Source organism: Acinonyx jubatus, chromosome F2 (assembly GCF_027475565.1).
Source record: "Acinonyx jubatus isolate Ajub_Pintada_27869175 chromosome F2, VMU_Ajub_asm_v1.0, whole genome shotgun sequence".
Classification (NCBI taxonomy): domain Eukaryota; kingdom Metazoa; phylum Chordata; class Mammalia; order Carnivora; family Felidae; genus Acinonyx; species Acinonyx jubatus.
The window spans coordinates 26,776,103-26,797,395 of NC_069394.1; positions in this window are offsets into that span (position 1 = coordinate 26,776,103).

Consider the following 21,293-nt stretch of genomic DNA (forward strand, 5'->3'; position numbering starts at 1 on the left):
AGTTTCACCATCAAAAAAATTTCCTGTGTTTCACCTATTTTTTTTTAAATTTTGAAATAATGTTTATTTATTTTTGAGAGACAAAAAGACAGTGTGGGCAGGGTAAGGTCAAAGAAAGAGGGAGACATAGAATCCAAAGCAGGTTCCAGGCTCTGAGCTGTCCGCACGGAGCCTGATGTGGGGCTTGAACCCACGAACTGCGAGATCATGACCTGAGCCAAAGCTGGACACCTAACCAACTAAGCCACCCAGGCACCCCATGTGTGTCACCTATTTAATCCTCCCCTCCCACAACCTGTAAACCACTGATCTTTTCTTATCTCTACAGTTTTACTTTTGTCTAGGATATCATATATTTGGAGTCATATAGTCCATAGTCACTTTAGACTCGCTTCTTTCATAATATGCGTTAGAGATTTACCTGTGTCTTTTTGTGACTTGATAACTCATTTATTTTTATTTGTGGATAATATTCCATTGTATGGAAGTACCACAGGGTGTTCATCAGTTCACTTGTCAAAGGGTAGCTTGGTTGTTTCTAGTTTTGGGTAAATACAAATAAAGCTGCTCTAAACTTTAACACTTAGGGGTACCTGGGTGGTTCAGTCGGTTAAGTGCCTGACTTTGCTTGGTCATGATATTGCGGTTCAAGAGTTCGAGCCCCACATTTGGCTCTGTGCTGACAGATTGAAACCTCAAAGCTGCTTTGGATTCTGTGTCTCCCTCTCTCTCTGCCCTTCACCCACTCACGCTCTGTCTCTCTCTCTCAAAAATAAATAAACATTAAAAAATATTTTAAACATTAACACTTAGGTTTTTGTGGGGGCATAAGTTTTCAAATCAGTTGAATAATTACCTAGGAGCAAGACTGATACTGTTCTTGGACTCTGTAATGGGGTTTGAACACAGTTAGCAATTCCTGCTTTAGTAAGTGCTACTGGCTGCAATGGCAACTTCAATGTCTGCACTCATAAATTGTTTTGTTAGGCTTTCCATTAGGCAATGATACCCTTATCCATTATTAATTGTCAAGGTAAATTCATGATCCAGAACTCTAGCCATGAGGTCAAATTTTTCTACTGCAAAAAAGAAGAAATGAGTAAAGGCCTAAGTGGAGAACTCCAAGGTGAATCACTTCCCTTTAAACATCCTTAAAAGAAGTGGCATATAACACTTACTGCTAAATCTCACGTTAGAAATTAGTTACATGGCTGCATATAGTTCCAAAGTGAGGCTGGAAAATACAATAATTATTTCAGATAGCAATGAAACAAACTAAAAATTGAGCTTCAGTAACTAAAGAGGAGAGACAGACCTCTCTCTTGATAGATTTAACTTTCCCATCCAAATTTTAAATAGATAGATACACAACAGTGATCTTGAAAGTAAAATGAACCACACTGTACAAAACCTATTTATAAAATTTATAGGTAGAATATATTATATGGGATATTGCAAATATCCTCTCTCAAGGAAAATATTTATATTCTGACTTTACCAAAATCCCTTAAATGCCAGGAGAAAAAGATGAAAAAGCTGACAGAAAGAAAAGGTAAGGCTATGAATGCACAAAAGATAAATAGATGACCAATATGGGAAGAGATGTTCAACACTACTAGTACTCAGAAAATGCAAATTAAAACAATTATGTTTCTATAGCCAAAACAATAAGATTTCTATCAAGGTATATAGTGCTGTTTATATATGTTTGATTATATAAGTAAAATTGTACTAAGTATCTCATTATTTTATTAATAGTTTATAGGCTTTATTCCTTTTAATACAGATAATTTATAATTTACACATGGCTAAGCATTTATTGTACATGTTCATGAATTCGACTTAAGTATATCTAGGTTGCTTTAATTCACAACATTCATCTGTTTCCCCTTTATTGCTTGACGCTATCTCACTGTGTGTGAACAGTATCCGTAAATGTTTTTCTCCTACCATATCTATGCTTTTGTTTTTCTAGTGACTCATTTCTTTCTCTCAAGTACCTATATTTTTTCAAGAGAAAAGAAAGTTAAAGTGTTTGTACTTACACTATCATATTTTCCTTCTCTGTAGGATCTTGACTCAAGTTCAGGCAACCTATTTTGCTGTCTGGGACTATCAAAGTACTGTTTTGTTTTTTGTTTTATGGGTTTTGGGTTTTTTTAATTACAAGCCATTATAATTCTTCAATTGGGAGGACCGTTATGTATTAATATAAGCAATTCCATTGTAGCTGGAAGCAGAAGTCAATAGTTATATATATGTTTCCCATTTTTGTTTTCTGTGTTTTTTATACACAACTGCAATTAAATTTGACTCTTTTAAAGATATTGATACACAGAAAAGAACAAGCAAAATGGGGAAAGGTAAAGAATCAAGGCTAAGGTACAAAAGTAACATGAAATTGCTAAAGACTTCAGTGAGTAAGCAGGATTGGATTGTTTGGGTTCTTAGAAAGCAAAATCTAATTCAAGTTAATTTAAGTGGAGATCACATTTTTTAAGAGGACTGGAGAGATCATGAAATATGTAGAAAACCCTATGGTCAGCAGAAAAAAAAAAAAAAAAAAAAAATCAAGGAAACGGACATGGAGACAGCCCAGCCAGAATCTTAGCTTTTATTTTTCTAGAGATCATTGCACCAACTCCTGTCAAGTTTTCAAAGGCTGAGCTTAATTTTCAAGTTGACTGAGATGACAAACAACCAGAAGATGGGCTTTTATGAAAATGCACACATATGTCTTTCACATTATAGATGTGCAAGCAATATAACTTTTAAAAATTCTGTAACTTGTATTATATGCTTTGAGCTTCCATTCAAAGCAACAAAAATAGTCTCAGTCATATTGAATAATCACTTTCCCCCATCCTGGTAGTATAATCAGGGAAAACTGAGTAGGTACAGTTATGAGGAAATTCCAATCTTACTCTCAGTTTTGTCTGGTCCATACTTATAGCTAATGAGTTTGTCCATTAACATTTTACCTCTGGCTTTGATCTAACAAAGTAATTGTGTAATTGAGTTTTCTTTCTCCACTGGCAAACTTTCTCCGGTGTTATCACTGGCTGTTTGTTCCTTACAGATCCTTAGACAATTTTGTGCGATCTAAGAAGTCCAGTGTTATTCAGATGGCCCCATTGTAAACAAGGCAGCATTCTGTTCTTCACTGTTCTGAATTCAGAGTATTACTATGAGTTTTTCTATTACCTATATTACCTGGGCAAACTGTAACCCCTTTTCTCTCTTAGCTTTCTGTAGGTTCTATCCAAAATGTTAGGGAAAAAAGGTCCTTCTGATTCTAGCTTTAATTCTAAAAGTTTTGTCAACACAAGCCCCACTATATTAATTAAGGTAAACACAGTTACTGTAATTAACATACATAGTAAAATACAATAGCTCAAAAATAATAAAGTTTAATTTTTAATGGTTACATTTAAATTTCTTGGATGAAGTGTACTCAGCAGAAACTAGGGAGCAAAGGTAAATATAGGCTTTTTAGCATTTGTTGATAAAATTTTTAAATCCTATTAGTATACATACATAAAAAGGCAGAGTCATAGAATATAATTACTTGGTGTTACCTTAAATCATAATAATCTAAAAATCACCACTTATTAGAGAAAGAAGGGTACATCCAGTAACAATACTTATGGATTTGCTTTTGACTGAACGAGTAAATCTATTAGTCAGTCATACATATGGTGCCCTCAGGTATATGCAAACACACTATGAATATGGGGGAAAAATGATACAATACTTAACCAAAAAAAAAAACTATAACATCAAAGGGAAGGATAGCTTTAAATGGCATCTGAATGACACACAAATTTTCTTTGCCCAAATGCAAAACTGGGCATGTGGGCAATACAGAAAGGAAACAGTGTTACTTTTGAAACATTAATATTGTTTTTCTCTTCCCCATCCCCCAGTTCCATCCCTAGCCAATTTCATGCTTCCCTTTCCATCTTCATCTTTCCAGTCTTAATAATCTAGAATGGTCTCTGATCTTTGCTCTCGAAAAGCTGACTGCAGAAGAAAACTGACAAATTAAGTAATCTTTACTGTGCGTGCGTGCGTGTGTGTGTGTGTGTGTGTGTGTCCTAGAGAAAATATGAAGGAATTTGACCCAGACAAATATATGACAAGCCAGATCATGATTACCTCTCCAGGATAGATAGGGCTTTCTCAGTGGAGAGAGATAAGAGGGGGATATAGAAACACATGTGAGTAACAAGTAGAGTCTTTTTTTTTAAAGTAGGCTCCACACCCAACGTGGGGCTTGTACTCATGACCCCGAGATCAAGACTCACATGCTCTACCAACTGAGCCAGCCAGACACCCTAGTGACAAGTAGATATCTAGTACATTGATGCTGTAAGCCGTCCCCCATCCCAGTCCTGGGGTTGGATAATAGTCAAAACTTCAAGGGGTGCCTGGGTGGCTCAGTCAGTTAAGTGTCTGACTTCGGCTCAAATCATGATCTCATGGTTTGTGAGTTCGAGCCCCACGTCGGGATCTGTGCTGACAGCTCGGAGCCTAGAGCCTGCTTTGGATTCTGTGTCTCCCTCTCTCTGTACCCCTCCCCCACTTGTGCTCTGTCTCTCTCTCTCTCTCTCTCTCTCTCTCTCAAAAATAAACATTAAAAAAAATTCAGAAAGGGGTCCAAGAATAAAAATGATTTTAGCTTACATTCTGGGGAGCAATCACAAAACAGAGCATGGCACAGAGATTTAAAAAAATGTTGGCGCAATGTGTCCAGGCAAAATGAGTCACGTGTTACTACCTATTCAAAATAATGTAAAGGAGAAAGCCTATGCTTAACAAAAGACATGTGGTATTGCTAGGAAACTTGCCTAGATGCTTAATATTTTTAAACACTTAATATCTATAATAAATATGGCAGAAAAAGGCTACCTGTGAAGAAAAAAAAACACTTCTCCTGGAAATATGAATAAATTTTATAGCTTTTCTTATAAATATGTATCGCTGAGTATTTAGTTTTAGCTAGTGGAATATGTGTATAAATGATAAATGACACTGTATGGGATGCCTAGGTGGCTCAGCTGGTTGAGCACCAAACTTCGGCTCAGGTCATGATCTCATGGTTTCTGAGTTCAAGCCCCACATCAGGCTCTATGCTGACAACTCAGATCCTGGAGCCTGCCTCGGATTCTGTCTCCCTCTCTCTCTGCCCCTCCCCATCTACCGTCCATGCTCCGTCTCTCTCTCCTTCAAAAATAAACACTTTTAAAAAATGTTTTTTAATGATAAATGACACTGTTAAATCTTTCAATACAAAACCTCCTGTATACTATTCTTCATTTACTCTTCCATTATACATAATAAACAAGATCTTTCCTAATAAAATTACAATGCACACTGGACAATGCATGTTAAGATGGAAAAGTTGTAAGATGGAAGGAGCACTGATATTGATATAACTTCTTAGAAGAGAGTCACCTGCCAATAAGCAACTTCCTTTGAATAAGGATGGAAGTGAATATGTATCACTTCAATGCTCAGCACATAATACCCTGTATGTTAGAATTCTGTATGCCCTCCTTTGCCAGTATGTTAGAGACAGCATGATGGAACCGAATCCATGCTTTCACGATAGTGAAGACCAGAGAGTTTAACAGCCTTGTCTTTGTATATTTGGAGAAATCCCCATGTAAATCAATTTTACCAATTTCAAGTTAATGTAAGAGAAAAATCAACTTCATATTTTAGCCATTATACATTTTGCAGTATACTTATTAGAAAAGGCAGTGATATCTTAATATAGATGTCTTTGCCTATAAAGGAATTCATGTGAGATTTAGAAAATTTAATTTCAGCAGAAAACTGGGACATGGTCATACATCTTCTCCTTCCTGACTTCTGCCAAATATCTGTAACTATATAAGAAATACAAGCCATTCTGTAGTTAAGTCCAAAACATAGGAAATTTACTTTGAACTGGAAAGAATCCTTGATGTACAGAGTACTCTTAGATCCCTCTTCCACATAAAACTTCTGCAACAAGAACAACACTGCTGTCTCAAGAACAGCTGGCAATCCAAAATAACCAAGAATAGGTGCTATATAAGATCATTATACCCAAAATGGAGTGAAATAAAACAATAAATGTTACATGAGAACATTCATCAGAAACCAGTATTATGATAAATCAAATTTTGACTAAAACTTTAAAGCTCATGGTCGTATAATCATAAATGCACAAAAGTCAAAAAAGTAATCAAAAGAACTCAAAGCAGATTTACATTGGCTCAGGTAGATGCATGAGATAAAGATTAAAAATGATAGGGACAAAATGAGACATACAAAGTAAATATTTTAGAGTAATGAAAATCAGAGAAAATAACATAAAAATGCATAGACACTACTCAAAGGGGGAAAAAGTGACATGCGAGATACATTGAGAAAAGCCAATTGAGAGAGAAACAAAGACAATAGTTATGAAAAAACAACAAAGAAATGTAAACTCACTGAAGTGAAACAAAATTCAAAGAGCAAACAGAAAAAAGTTTATCCGAATTAAAAAAATTATGTTGTGAAGATTGAAATGACTCCCTATATTCTAGGGAAATTAAACAAAACAATGATAAACCACAATATGCATCCTTATAAAACAACAGAAACCCCAAACAAAATAGGCATCTTTAGGTATTATCAAAAGAGAGTATAATAGTTAAACTATTAAAATAATATATTAATTATAATAGAATAGAATAATATTAATAATATCAATATAATAAATATTAATAGTAAATGTTAACCATTAATCTTGCATCATATTTTCTACACTGATCAAAGAAAAATTCAAGAAAACTACTGTGGCTGAAGAATTGACTACCCAGGCAAACTGTACTTCAAGCATAAGTATATCGGTACATAATTTTAATCACAAAGTAATTGAGCAAATATAGTTCTCATAAACTTTTTTAAGAAGCTGAATTCTAGGCATTTCAGAGTTGAAGAAAATAACTCTGTGGTTTATATTAAAATGATTTTGGCAATTATTTTTATAAAATAAAAAGGTAATATTACAAAACTGTCAATATGAAAATTGTATCACCAACCAAAGTTGTCAGGATAAATGAATCAGAACAAGGAATTCACATAAATATTCCAATTTCATCATCCTTTAAAAATAGAAATAGAAAAAATCACATTAATTTAACGAATAAGTAATATATTTATAAAAATTATCATGGTATAGAAGTAAACCTTAGATCAATTTTATACTGATGTCTATTATCTGGGTTGAATTAGCCCTCTTTTCTTTCTTCCCTCAAACCTTTGAGTTTTCTTAGTTCTATTCTCTAAAGAATTTTAAGTTCAATATTTTAAGTGATATAAAATACTTTTGGGATTTTATTCCAATTGTATTTAATGTATCAATTAAATTCATAAGAATAAATATCCATATGCTATTGGACAAAACCAATCCATGATCATGTTCAGTGTTTCATTTTGATTAGTATAGCACAGAGCATGCCTAGTATGTGTGAAATAAGGACACCATGAATAGCAACTTGAAATATCTATTATATCTGAATATGTGACCCATAAAACAGGTAAAAGCATGTTAGATGCAGTATGGGTTTGTAATAAAAAAAGATGTAATCTAACTATATCTCACCAATAGAGTAAATATATTAATTTTATTACGGCATAAAAATAAAATGTAGCAATTAAAATGGATAAATTTATTCCCATGTTTTTCAATAATAAATATTTTTAAATAATGTGTCAAAATGGTAAGTTTATAAAGAATTAATAGAGACAGAAGCCATTTAAAACAAGAAAACATAGAAAGACTCTTCAATGAATCAGTAAAAATATACATGAACAAAATAAGAAATTTAAACAAGAAAAATCCTAAAAATAACCAAACAGTAATTCTGGAGTTGAAAAATTAAATGAATGAAATTTTTAAAAATGCAATAAAGAGCATTGGTAGTAAAGCAAATGAAAATATAAATGATCAAGAGGACAGGAACTTTGAAACAACCCAATCAGTCAGAAGGGAACAAAAAAAAAAAAAAGAGAGAGAGAGAGAGAGAGCAAAGAAAGCCTGTAAGATGTATAGGAATTAATCAAATGTACAAATATTAGAATAATAAAGTTTCCAGAACGAGAAAAAGCAATATAGAGCAGAAAGTTTATTTAAAGAAATAACTAAGAACTTCCCAAGCCTGGAAAGAGACCTGGACATCCAAGTTCACAAAGCTAAGAAATCATCCTGTAATCTCAATGCCAAAAGCCCATCTTTAAGACACTATAATGAAACCTAATACATCAAGATAAAGAAAGAATCCAAAGGTAGTGGGTGGAGAGTGGGGGCAAGGATAAGAGTGCCTATAATGGAATCTCCATTTGAATATCAGCATATTTCTTAGGAGAAGCCTTACAGGCCAGGAGAGAGTGAAATGGCATATTCAAAGTATTATAAGATAAAAATTGCCAGCCAAAAATACTCTGTGTAACAAAGTTATCCATCAGATATGAAGGAGTTGTCAAGGTTTACACAAAACCTGATGGAGCCCATCACCACCACCTCTCCCTGGCAAGAAATGCTGAAAGGAGTTCTTCAGGCAAATATACTGTCAGATTTAGAAAATTAATTCTGTACAAGGATGGTGTGTTAACTGTTTAACTGTAGTATAAAATTTAAAGCTAAAGAGCATTCAAAACAACTTATAGCAACTATAATTTGTTAATGAGTAGCATAAAAAGAGGTAAATTGTGACACCAAAAACATAAAAGGGGGGGGAGCTCTTTTAGGCAATTAAAGTTAAATTGTTATCAGCCTAAAATGAACTGTTTTATCTGAGACATTATATGTAATCCTCATGGTAAGCACAGAGCAAAACCTTCGAGTAGCATCACAAAAGAAAGGGAAGTAGAGCAGGCCACTAATTTACAAAGGTGGGCAGAAACAGAAAGAACAAGTGACAACATAAACACAAAACAACCAGAAAGCAATTAATAAGATGGCATTAGTAACATCTTACATTAGTAATTACTCTAAATTTAAATGGACTGAAATCAACAATTAAAAGGCACAGACTATCTGGATAGGTGAAAAAAGAAGACCCATGTATATGCTGCCTACAAGAGATTTCATTTTAGATTTAAGGACACACATAGCCCAAATTAAGGGATGGAAAGATATTCCATGAAAGTAGAAACCAAAAGAAAAGAGCTATGGACTTTAATCCAAGAACAGTGATAAGAAACAAAGAGGTTTGTTATATAATGTCAAAAGAGTCAATTTATCAAGAAATATATAACAATTGTAAATATATATGCATCCAACATCATAGTGCATAGTACATGAAGCAAATACTAACATATATGAAGGGAGGAAGACAGCAATATAATAGTGGATTTCCATACCCCATGTTCAGCAATGGATAGATCATCCAGAGAGAAAATTCACAAGGGTACATTGCACTTGAACCATACTTTAGACCAAATGGATCTAACAGACATATAGAGAATATTTTGTTCAGCAGCAGCAGAATCATGCTATTCAGAAACATTCTCCTGGATAGATATGATAGGATACAAAACAAGTCTTAGAAAATACACAAAGAATGTAATCATGTCAGTGGGGTGCCTGGGTGGCTCAGTTGGTTAGGCGACTGACTTTGGCTCAGGTCATGATCTCACAGATCGTGAGTTTGAGCCCCACGTTGAGCTCTGTGCTGACAACTCAGAGCCTGGAGCCTACTTCAGATTCTGTGTCTCCCCCTCTCTCTACTACTCCCCTGCTCATGCTCTGTGTATCCCTGTCTCTCAATAATAATAAACATTGAAAAAATTTTTTAAAGAATGTGATCATGTCAAGTATCTTTCCTGAACACAAGGGTATGAAACTAGAAATTAACAAGAGAAAAACGGGTAAAACTACAACTATGTGGAAATTAAACAATATACTCCTAAATAACTAATGAGTCAAAGAAAAAATAAATAAAAGCAAAATAGAAACAAAACAAAAAATAGCAAAATCTATGGGATGTTGCAAAAGCTATTTTAAGAGGGCAGTTTATAGCAAGAAGTGCATATATTAAGAAAAGACAAAAATCTCCAAAATCCTAATTTTATACTTCAGAGAACTAGAAAAAAAGAAAAAAAAACACCAAAGTTAACAGAAGGAAGAAATATGGAGACTAGATAAACAGAAAAGATCAATGAAACTAGAGCTGGTTATTCTAAAACAATCTCCTTTTATAATTTCCCAATAGTAAGTCACAATGATTCTACTTTCCAACTAATTTATAATGGGTATTTCTTCATGTTTATGCCATTCCAACTGTCCAGATAAAAAAATGTCATTATTCTGGTCAGATATAACAGCACTCTAATAGAAAAGACTGCGTGTGTTTCTTTTAGTACAAAGAAATGCACAGGAGTTTAAGAAAGAACTATTATTCATCAGATTTATCAGATTCTACCATGTTCTTCCCGATTTTCATGCTTCAGCCATTTGTTTTGTGAGCATACTGAACAGCATTCATTGCTTCTTTTTCTGCCAGATGTGCTCTTCTCCCGTTTCCCATAGTCCATTTCATGTGGATAATTCTCATTTACTGTTTGGATCTCATTTGAAATTACCCTGAAGAAAGATCTCTCCTGCCAGACTCTTATATAGGTTTCATTGTATTCTATCCTTTACTAATGCTTATTAAAATTTAAATAACTTAGGAATTTCTGAAATTCTCATGACCCTTGTCATTCAAATTAAGAATTTTCTCTGCAGTATAAATATCACCTTGAAATTAACAAAGCCCACCTGAGTTGAAGTGTTTCCTAAATCATTTCCTTACCACATATGGCTTGAGGGAGAAAACAGCTTTACTAACTTTGAAGTAACTAAAATTCCTGGGGGACACTGTATTTTGAGAAGCTAAGAGAGCATACAAGAAGTTACAGTGCCTGAAGCCAATTATTAATTCATAAAAATGATTTAATTCCAACTATTAATACCATTAGAAAGACTGCCTCAGAGATGTTGCAAATAACTTAAGCTAGTGCTTCCTAAACTTTAATGTGCTTATAAATCACCAGGAGGACTTGCTAAACTTTAGACTCTGATTCTGTAGATCAGGGGTGGAGCCTGATTCTGCATTTCTAATAAGCTCTCAGGTTAGGCTAATGCTGCTAGCCTCATACCACTCCAAGGTTTGAGTAGCAGAATCTTAAATGGTATTTCTTAGGTGGGGGTGGGGAGAAACATTATATAATCTGCTTTTAAGAAAACGTAAATTAAAAGGCAAATCACTTTTATACTGATTAAGGCTGCTTTTCTTACCAGGGGAGGACATGTGGGAAATTTTGCATGCTAGTATATTTATAGAAATTCTCCAAGTGTATATAATTTTCCTTAGGATGAATATAGAACTTCATTCATGAAAATGTGCACACTGACTATGTGTACAAAGAAGAACATAAAAATAAGAGGTGAAGAACAAATTATTCAAGGTGTAGCAGGTATATAAGGAAAGTAGGAAACCTGCATGGAAAAGGGGGAGAACTTTCGAAGGAAGGTTAGCCCCTGGGGAGTATGGCTTCAATGATGTCTAAGTCATTATTAGTTTCTGGTAAGTATTAGAAATAAGATATATAAGTGTTTTTATTTCTATTTTATCATGCTATTTTAATTTTTTAATATTTTATTTTATTTTAATTTTTTAATATTTTATTTTATTTTATTTTACCTTATTTATTTTTGAGAGACAGTGTGTGAAAGAGAGAGTGAGCATGAGCAGGAGAGGACCAGAAAGAGCAAGGTGGAGGATGTGAAGCAGACTCGCGCAGGAGCGCAAAGCCCAACATGGGGATCTAAAGACCTAAGCTGAAATCAAGAGTTGGACACTCAACCAACCAAGCCACCCAGGTGTCTCTTGTTTTCTTTTTATTTTTTTTAAGATTTTATTTTTAAGTAATCTCCACATCCAACATGGGGCTCAAATTTATAATCCTGAGATCAAGATGCACACGCTCTACGGACTGAGGCAACCAAGTGCTCTGACTGGTTTTCTAAAAATTTAACTTGGCAACAGGGAGTCATCGCAGTCTTTTTGTTCTCTTAAGTAAAGTATTACTGTAGGAGACATTAATTTATTTTCAGTAAACACAGATTGGAAAAGAGATAAATTAATGGAGGAAAAAACATATACCAGTTTTAACCTGAGGACTGAAACCACATATTTGCCTTTGTCCAACACAGTTTGGACTTTGAGAATTGAAACTATCTATATTTTATCCAGCCCAGTTTACTAACTATATTAATATGACTTCATTGTTTTGTCTTATTTAACAAAACTTCCACATTCTAGGAGACTCTTGCCTGGGACAATAACTTGGTTGTTTACGACAGGAATTCCTAAAAGCTGCATCAACTCTTCTATAGAGATCATCAGCAAATAGTATCTGCCCTTTGTATCAAAGTCTCAAAATCTTCACCTTTCTGAGTCCACTAATGATACACCCTTACATCATGAATCTTATTCATCCTAATTAAGCTTCTGAATTAAAAGACCAGTCTTTCAATTCATAGATGATGGAAAAACAAGCTTATGTACTACCAAATTTAATAGACACTAGCAGGTAGATACTTTAGTCTACAGGTAAGAAACTGATAAAAAAAAAATCAGTCTTAAAAGAAACTTCAAATTCTCAGGAAATTCTGACTTTGTGTTTCCTTTCTGAGACACTGCCAAAACTCTGTTGAGTCATCAGCATGTTGTGCTGGTGATACTTGGGGAGCTGACATTCAACAAATCATACCCATGAATAAAGAGCAAATATGTAACCAAAGAATGATTGAAGAGCAAAATACAGCTTATAAACATATTTTTAGACAGTGTTATTTTCAACAGGGAACACAGGGTCAAATTGGAGGAACTCTCTAACAGACTTATTTAAGGGAAACCAAAACTCAATTAGGCTCTGTATCTTCAGTTGACTAAGCACTCAAAACAATTCTTGTTCCTGAAATAATTTGGTTGGTTACTACAGGAACTTCCTAAAAGATGCATCAACTCTTCTATAAAGATCATTTTTAAGTATCGTTTATCATTTTTAAGTATACAGTCTGATGAATTTTGGCAAATGCTTGTAGATGGGCAACTATAAATGCCTTCAAGAGCCAAAAGTACCAGAAATACACCCATAGTTGAATAAGCTGTGTTCCACACACTTAGGGTACCACAGGGTGTCTCAGGAAGAGGGTGTTAGAGCTCATGCTAGTTTACTTTCTATAGGGTTTATGGAAATAAGGTCTTGTTTTGGATTGGAGGCTGTCAAGAAGTAGGCTTAATTCCAGGCTTGAGTATCTTTAATCTTAGACAATAGAAGGGAACATTAGACTGACTGAGGATGTTAACTGAGCAGTTACTCATTTTAGGACCAGGAAATATTTGGTTATTTGTGTCTCAGACAATGCTTTTATTTTGAATATTTCAGCCAGGATTACTGAGTGGTCTTGTTTTTAGCTTGGGCCTTCATGGAGACAAAGAAGCCTTTTTTTAATTTAATGTTGATAGTTTGTGAAACTGTTTAACACAAGTACACCAACAGCCAGCTGTAAGTGGTAGTAGGCCAGCTCATAGTCCCACCAGTTCCTGGCTAACAGCACCAGGCGAGTAGCATCTGGATGTCAGGATCTGCTTTTGCCTTCCTCATGACAATGCCCCCACACACTTCAGAGTATTTCCATCAGATCAAGGCATCCCCGTGTCTTCTTGCACTTAGTTCCCACTCTTGGCTCACAACATAGGAAACTACCCATCTGCTTTCTGTCACTATAATTTTGCCATTTCTAGAATTTCACAGGAATGGAATTGTATATAGTCTTTGTTGGCTTCTTTCACCTAGCATATCTCTGGGACTTATTTCTGTTGTTGAGTGTGTTCCTAACTTCCTCCTTTTTATTATACAATTTTGCATGGATACACTATATTGTGTTTATCCCCTGCTGATCAACAATTGTGTTCTTTCTACTATTTGGTTATTATGAGTAATGTTGATATGTACGTTCATATAAAAAACCTTGTATGGGTAGACAGAAATTAGATGACCTGGCTATAAGGTAACCCTGGGTGTTATTTTAATAAATTGTCAAATTGTTTCCAAAGATGCTGCACCACCTTTAAGTTGTTTCCAAAGAGGTGGCGAGAGTTCTAGATGCTCCATATCTTCAACAGTTGGTATCATTAGCTATTCCATTTAGTATACAGTGGTAACACAATGTGATTTTAATTTACATTTCTCTAATGACCAAAGATGATCAGCAACTTCGTGAGCTTGTTGACTATTTACAATCTTGGTAAAATGACTGTTAAAATCATTTGTCCATCTTTGTATGTAGTGGTCTTCCAGTTTTGAAAGTGTCCTAATAAGGGGGTGCCTGGGTAGCTCAGTCACTTAAGTGTCCGACTCCTGGTTTCAGCTCAGGGCATTATCTCACAATTCATGGGTGTGAGCCCTGCAACGGGCTGCATGCTGACAGCAAGGGTCCTGTGTAGGATTCTCTCTCTCCCCCTTTTTCTGCTCTTCCCCTAGTCGCATGGGCAGGCTCTCTTGCTCTCAAAACAAATAAACTTTTAAAAAGTACAAGTGTCATATCCAGGATATAGTTCTTTCTTAAATATAAATTTCAAAAATACTTTCTAACAATCTGTGGCATGGTCTTTAATTTTTTTAAATGTGTAATTAGCAACTTAAACCTTAATTTTGATCAATTTTATTTTCCCTTTTGTAGTTTTTGAAACTTATCTAAAAAATAAAAATCTTTGTCAAAACTGTCACAAAGTTTTCTTCTAGAAGTCTTATGTTTCAGATCAAAGTCTAAACACAAGACCTATTTTTTTAGAAATTAGCTTGTGTTTAATGTTTGCTGTAGCTGTATGTGTCAGAGGCTTCAAGCGTCCTTGTATTTGCCTCTCCTTTTAATTTGTAATTTTCCTAAGTACTCCTCCTCAGAGAGTTTGCATCTTGCAGCTCTTTCAATTACAGCTCACTAGTATTATACTGGAGCCCTGTTGCTGTTGTAGTAAGGTGTGCGGGAGAGGAAGTGTTCTCTAAACATACCATTAAATCCCAGTCTTTTTAGTGGGTCTGTTTTTGGACAGTGACCTTCACAAGTGTTTCTTCACTGATAGGGAGATTTTTTTTTTCTACTTAGGTAAGACAAAGTTGTTTTTCTTTTTTCTTAAAGTTTATTTATTTTGAGAGAGAGAGACAGCACGCACAGGATCAGGGGAGGGGCAGAAAGAGATGAGAAAGAGATACTGTCAGCAAGGAGTCTCATATAGGGCTCAAACTCACGAACCATGAGACCCTGCCCTGAGCCAAAACCAAGAATCTGACGCTTAATTGACTGAGCCACCCAGGTACCCTGAGACATATTAACTCCTTGATAAAGACGAATGTTGCCTGGAGTACCATTAAAGAAATAATTATTTGTAAGATATAATGTTCAAACCTGAATATTCTATTGTAGAATAACATGTTAAAATAATAATGTGTAACCCCTCCAAATCCCTCCAAGTTTCATTGAATTTCTTTACATATCTTCAAATATCTAGTCACCCCTCTCCCCACCTCCCACTGAAAATAGACAAAGGTATCTAAATATAATCTTTGTATCAGTTTAAAGGAAGAGTGTCATAAGAGAACTGAAGAACAGAAGTGTCTAATTTTTTACTTAAAATGATAAGCAACTGCCAACATGATCTCTGTCATCATAGAACTTAAAGTCTTACAGGGAAAGATGCATTGGTCAAATAATTGAAATATATATTTATTTAAAACTGGCTTCAAATACTACATGCTTAGTCATATCATGTGTTGCCTTTAGAAGTCAAGAATGTGAGATAATATCTTGTTTTGATTTGTAGTCCCCTGATGATCAGTGATATTGAACATATTCTCATGTGTCTGTTGGCCATCTGGATGTCTTCTTTGGAAAAATGTCTATTCATGTCTTCAGCCCATTTTTAAATTGGATTATTTGTTTTTTGGTGTTGAGTTTTATAAGTTCTTTATATATTTTGGGTACTCTTTATCAGATATGTCATTTGCAAGTATCTTCTCCTATTCCACAGGTTGCCTTTTAATTTTGTTGATTGTTTCCCAAATGTCCATCAACTAATGAATGAATAAGGAAGATGTAGTGTGTGTGTGTGTGTGTGTGTGTGTGTGTACAATGTAATATTACCGAGTCATAAAAAAGAATGAAATATTGCCATTGACAATCACATAGGTGGAGCTAGAGAATATTATGCTCAGCAAAAGAAGTCAGAGAAAGGCAAATACCACATGATTTCACTTATGTGGACTTTAAGAATCAAATGAGCAAAAGGGTAAAAGAGAGAAGAGGCAAACCAAGAAACAAACTCTTAACTACAGAGAACAAACCGATGGTCATAAGAGGTGGACGTTTGGTAGGGGGATGAGTTAAATAAGTGATGGGGATTAAAGATTACACTTGCTATGATGATCACCAGGTGTGGTATAAAGTGTTGAATCGCTGTACTGTACTGTACAACTGAAACTAATATTACACTGTAGATTAACTAACTGGAATTTAAATAAAAACTTAAGAAAAACAGAATTTTAAAAATGCATTTGTCTAACCCATTGAAAACCAAAGGAAAGCCAGTGAAACTACAGTGCATGGAGTACAGATGAGAGTGGTATGTTGTACAACTGGTTGAGAAATAATTCTATTCACTTAAGTAAAGAGAGACATCTTTTAATGAAAAAAGAAAATCATAGTGACCATTCAAATGGAGGTAAGAAAGGAACAATACTACACTGGGTAGTGTGAGCTTATATAAGCTTTCAGAGACATAACTCTAAAGCCCAAGATCTTAAACTTTACACAAAATTGATTCAATTATGGCCCGACTATTTTTAATTCTTTATGTTGGTCTCTAATCTCTGGGAAATTTCTCCTTAATCATTTTCAATGTATCTAAAACTTCCAAAAGGTTTTACCTGATTGTCACCTTTTATCCGATCTTACTTTAAAACCAGTGTGATACATCTGACTCTTCTAATTATTGCCAAATTATCCTTCCTCTTTGATGAATATGAAATACCAAAACCTTCTCTGTTTATGTTCTAGGTGTTACATTAAGTATACTAACTGCACACTTATAAGTGACTGCTGAGTTCCAGGACTTCAAACTGTAGTAGCATTTTCTAAATAATCTTTTCTTTAGGCTTTCCATGGCATTTTATGTGACTCCATTTCTTAAAATTATTTTCTCCTTTATTATAGTCTTATTGCATAATCTCTGGTTACTCTTTGTCTTCTTATGCCCCCACCCTCCCCACCCTTTCAATTTTTAACATATATGAAGATCATTCTTGGGCCATCTATTGATTAGGATCAGATTCCTCTTAGTTAAGAGTAACCTCCAAGAGATAGGTTAAGACAGGGGTACCTGGGTGGTTCAGTCAGTTAAGCTTCTGACTTCGGCTCAGGTCATGATCTCAAGGCTCATGGGTTTGAGTCCCATGTTGGGCTCTGTGCTGAAGCTCAGAGCCTGGGGCCTGCTTCATATTCTGTGATTCCCTCTCTCTCTGCCCCCACGCCCACTTGTGCTCGGTCTCTGCTTCTCTCTCTATCCCCCCCCTCAAAAAAAAAAAACATTAAAAAAAGAGAAATAGGCTAAGACAAAAATTAGTTTCTCCCTCACATAAAGGTTCCAGGAATTAATAAATCCAGGAAAATCACAGTGGTTCAATAATTATCAGAGACCAGGCTCCTTGTACGATTTTACTCCTCTATTTGTGGCTCTCATTCCCAAGTCCATCATTTAAGAACAGGGCTGATTCCCTAGCCATTCTGTCCTCATTACATCCATGCATGAAGAGGGGATTGAAGAAAAAAGGGCATTCCTACCTTTGTAAATAACTTTGCTTTGAAATGCTATACTTACTTTCCTTACTCCAAAATTAGGAATATGGACACATTACCTGAAAGAGGATTCATGATAAGAATAACAAACTATGAAGACAATAGAGAAGATGAAACTGAAAGATGGATTTTGGGAAAAAAAATGAAATAAAATTAGCAAATATTTACTAGACTAAGATGACAGATGACCTAAATCAATAAAATTATAAGTAAAATAGGAGACATTATCTCATACCCTAGAAATACACAGGATCAGAGACTACACACCAACAAATTATCTAATTTACAAAGATTTATAAGGATTCCTAAAAACATACAACTTACCAAAACTGAATTAGAAAATCCGAACACACCAGTAAAAAGCAATGGACTGAATCAGTAATAATCAAAAATCTTTTAGCAAATAAAAGCCCAAGATCAGATGGCTTCACAGGTGAATTCTACCAAATATTTAAAAAAGGATCAATGCTGATCCTTCTCAAACTCTTCCAAAAGACTAAGCAGAAATAAACCCCTTCAAACTCACTTTATGAAGTCAGCATTACCCTGTACCAAAGCTAGACAAATGATATAAAAATATAACAGGTACATATCTCTGATGAACATAGATGCAAAAATCCTCAACAGAATAATAGCAAACCAAATTAAAAACACATTAAAAGGGTCATACACCATCAGCAAGTAGAATTCATCCCTGAGATGCAAGGATGTCTCAACATATGCAAATCCATAAATGTGCTATACCACATTAACAGGATGAAGGATAAAAATCATATGATCATCTCAATAGATGAGAAAAAGCATTTGACAAAATTCAACATTATTTAATGATAAAAACTCTCAACAAATTAGATATACAAGGAATATTCCTTAACATAATAAAAGCCATATATGACAAGCCATAGCTAACATCATACCTGATGATATTTTAAAAGCTTCTCCACTAAGATCAGGAATAAGACAAGAATGTCCACTCTCACCATTTCTATTCGGCTTAGTATTGGAAGTTCTAGCCATACCAACGAGGCAAGAAAAAGAAATAAAAGGTATCAAATCAGAAAGGAAAAAGTAAAATTATCTGTTTGCAAATGGCAGGATCTCATATGTAGAAAAAACCTAAGGATTCCACCTAAAAACTGTTAGAATATATGAATTCAGTAAAGTTGAAAGATGGGAAATAAGTTGCATTTATAAAATACTAACAAACTACCTGAAAAAGAAATGAAAGCAATCTCATGTACAATCATCAAAACAATACAATACCTGAAATAAAATTAGCCAAGATCCCTATGCTGAAATCTAGAAGACTATTTTGATAAAATATCTCATGCCCTTGGACTGGAAAAATTAATGTTATGATAATATCCATACTACCCAAAGTGAGCTACAGATCCAGTGCAATATTGATCAAAATTCTAATGATGTTTTTCACCAAAGTAGAAAAAAAGGAACTATCCTAAAGTTTTAATGGAACAACAGAAAACCTCAAATAGCCAAAGTGATAGGGAGAAAGGGAACAAAGTTGAACACAGAGAATACATGAAACTTCTTGATTTCAAGGTATATTACAAAGCTGTATTAATCAAGACAGTATAGTATAGACATAAAAAAAGGCACATACACCAGTGGAAATGAATAGAGAGCTCAGAAATAAACCCACACTTATATATTCTATTATTTTTTAAGGATAACAAGAACACAAAATGGGAAAAGAACAGTCTCTTCAATAAATGGTGTTGGGGAAAGTGGATATCCATATATAAAAGAATGAAACTAGACCTCTACCTTATACCACTCACAAAAAATAACTTGTAATGTATCAAGGACTTAAATATAAGTCTTTGAAACCATAAAACTTCTAAGAGAAAACATAGGGGCAAGAAATTCTTGACAGTGGTCTTGGCAAAGATTTCTCAGATGATACCAAAAGCACAAAGAAAAGCTAAAATAAACAAGAGGGACTACATCAAATTTAAAAACTTCTTCACAGCAAGCAAATCAATAAATTGAAAATGCAACCTATATAATGGGAGAAAACATTTGCAAATCATGTATAATTGGGTTAATAGCCAACATATATAAAGAACCCATATAACTCAGTAACAGAAAAGCAAATAATCCAATTAAACAAAGGCGAAGGACCTGAATAAACATGTTTCCAAAGAAAACATACAAATGGCCAATAGATACATGAAAAGGTGTTCAATATTACTAATCATCAGGGAAATGGAAATCAAAACCACAGTGAGATATCACTTCACATTGGCTGGGATGGCTGTTATCAAAAAGAGATAGCCAATGTTGGCAAGGATGTGGAGAAAACTGCACCCTTATGCACTGTTGGTGGGAATGTAAAATGGCACAGCCATATGGAAAACAGTATAGAGTTTCCTCAAAAAACATTAAAAATTAAACTAGTATATAATCTAGCAATCACTCCTGGCATACATTTGAAGCAACTGAAATCATTATTTCTAGAGATATCTTTACCTCCATATGTATTGGGACATTATTCACAATAGCCAAGATATATAAACACCTAAGTGTCCTTTAATGGATGAATGGAAAAAGAGAATGTAATGCCTCATGCATGCGCATGCACGCGCGTGTGTGCACACACACAAACACACACACACAAACACACACACGAATATCATTCAACCATTAAAATGAAGGAAATCCTGCTAGGTTTTTGTTACCATTGCCTTCACTAGTAGCTTCTATTTTACATGGTCTTTGATACTTTCCATATTTACCTTCATACTAAAAGTCCTGATTAGGTGAATTTAACTTCCTAGCCTAGGTTCTGTGCCTATGACTAACATACAAGGAGAACTGAAAAGTGGCACTCTACATTCTACCTGGCCAAATGTATTTTTTATTTTAGTTGCAGCTACAGGTGATAGATGTTAGCTCCATGTGAGATCAAACTCACTCTGTACAGACAGCATCCTATTCTCAAAATGCATATACTTCTATTTTTCTACCTTTTTTTTTAACCAACATTTAGTATGACACTCTAAAAATGTTCTCGGCACATGGAAGCAAGCCTTGGGAATACAATAAAGTTAATGATACACTTTCACTTTCCATCCTTCATGACACAGGACAGCATTCTGTAAGTTTCTCAAAAGGTCAAAAATTTTTAATTGAGCCTCCATTTTCTACCTTAGAGAGTTCTGCAATAAACACACAATATAATGGCTTTCCCTCCCTCCCATCTTCCTCTTAATGCCACCTCATTTCTTTCAAGTGGAATCTTCCCAAATGATCTGCAATCAAGTTCTCATTTCAGCCTCTTTTAGGGCTCTCTACATTCTACTAGGGGAGAAAGGGGGAGGAGGGTGGAATA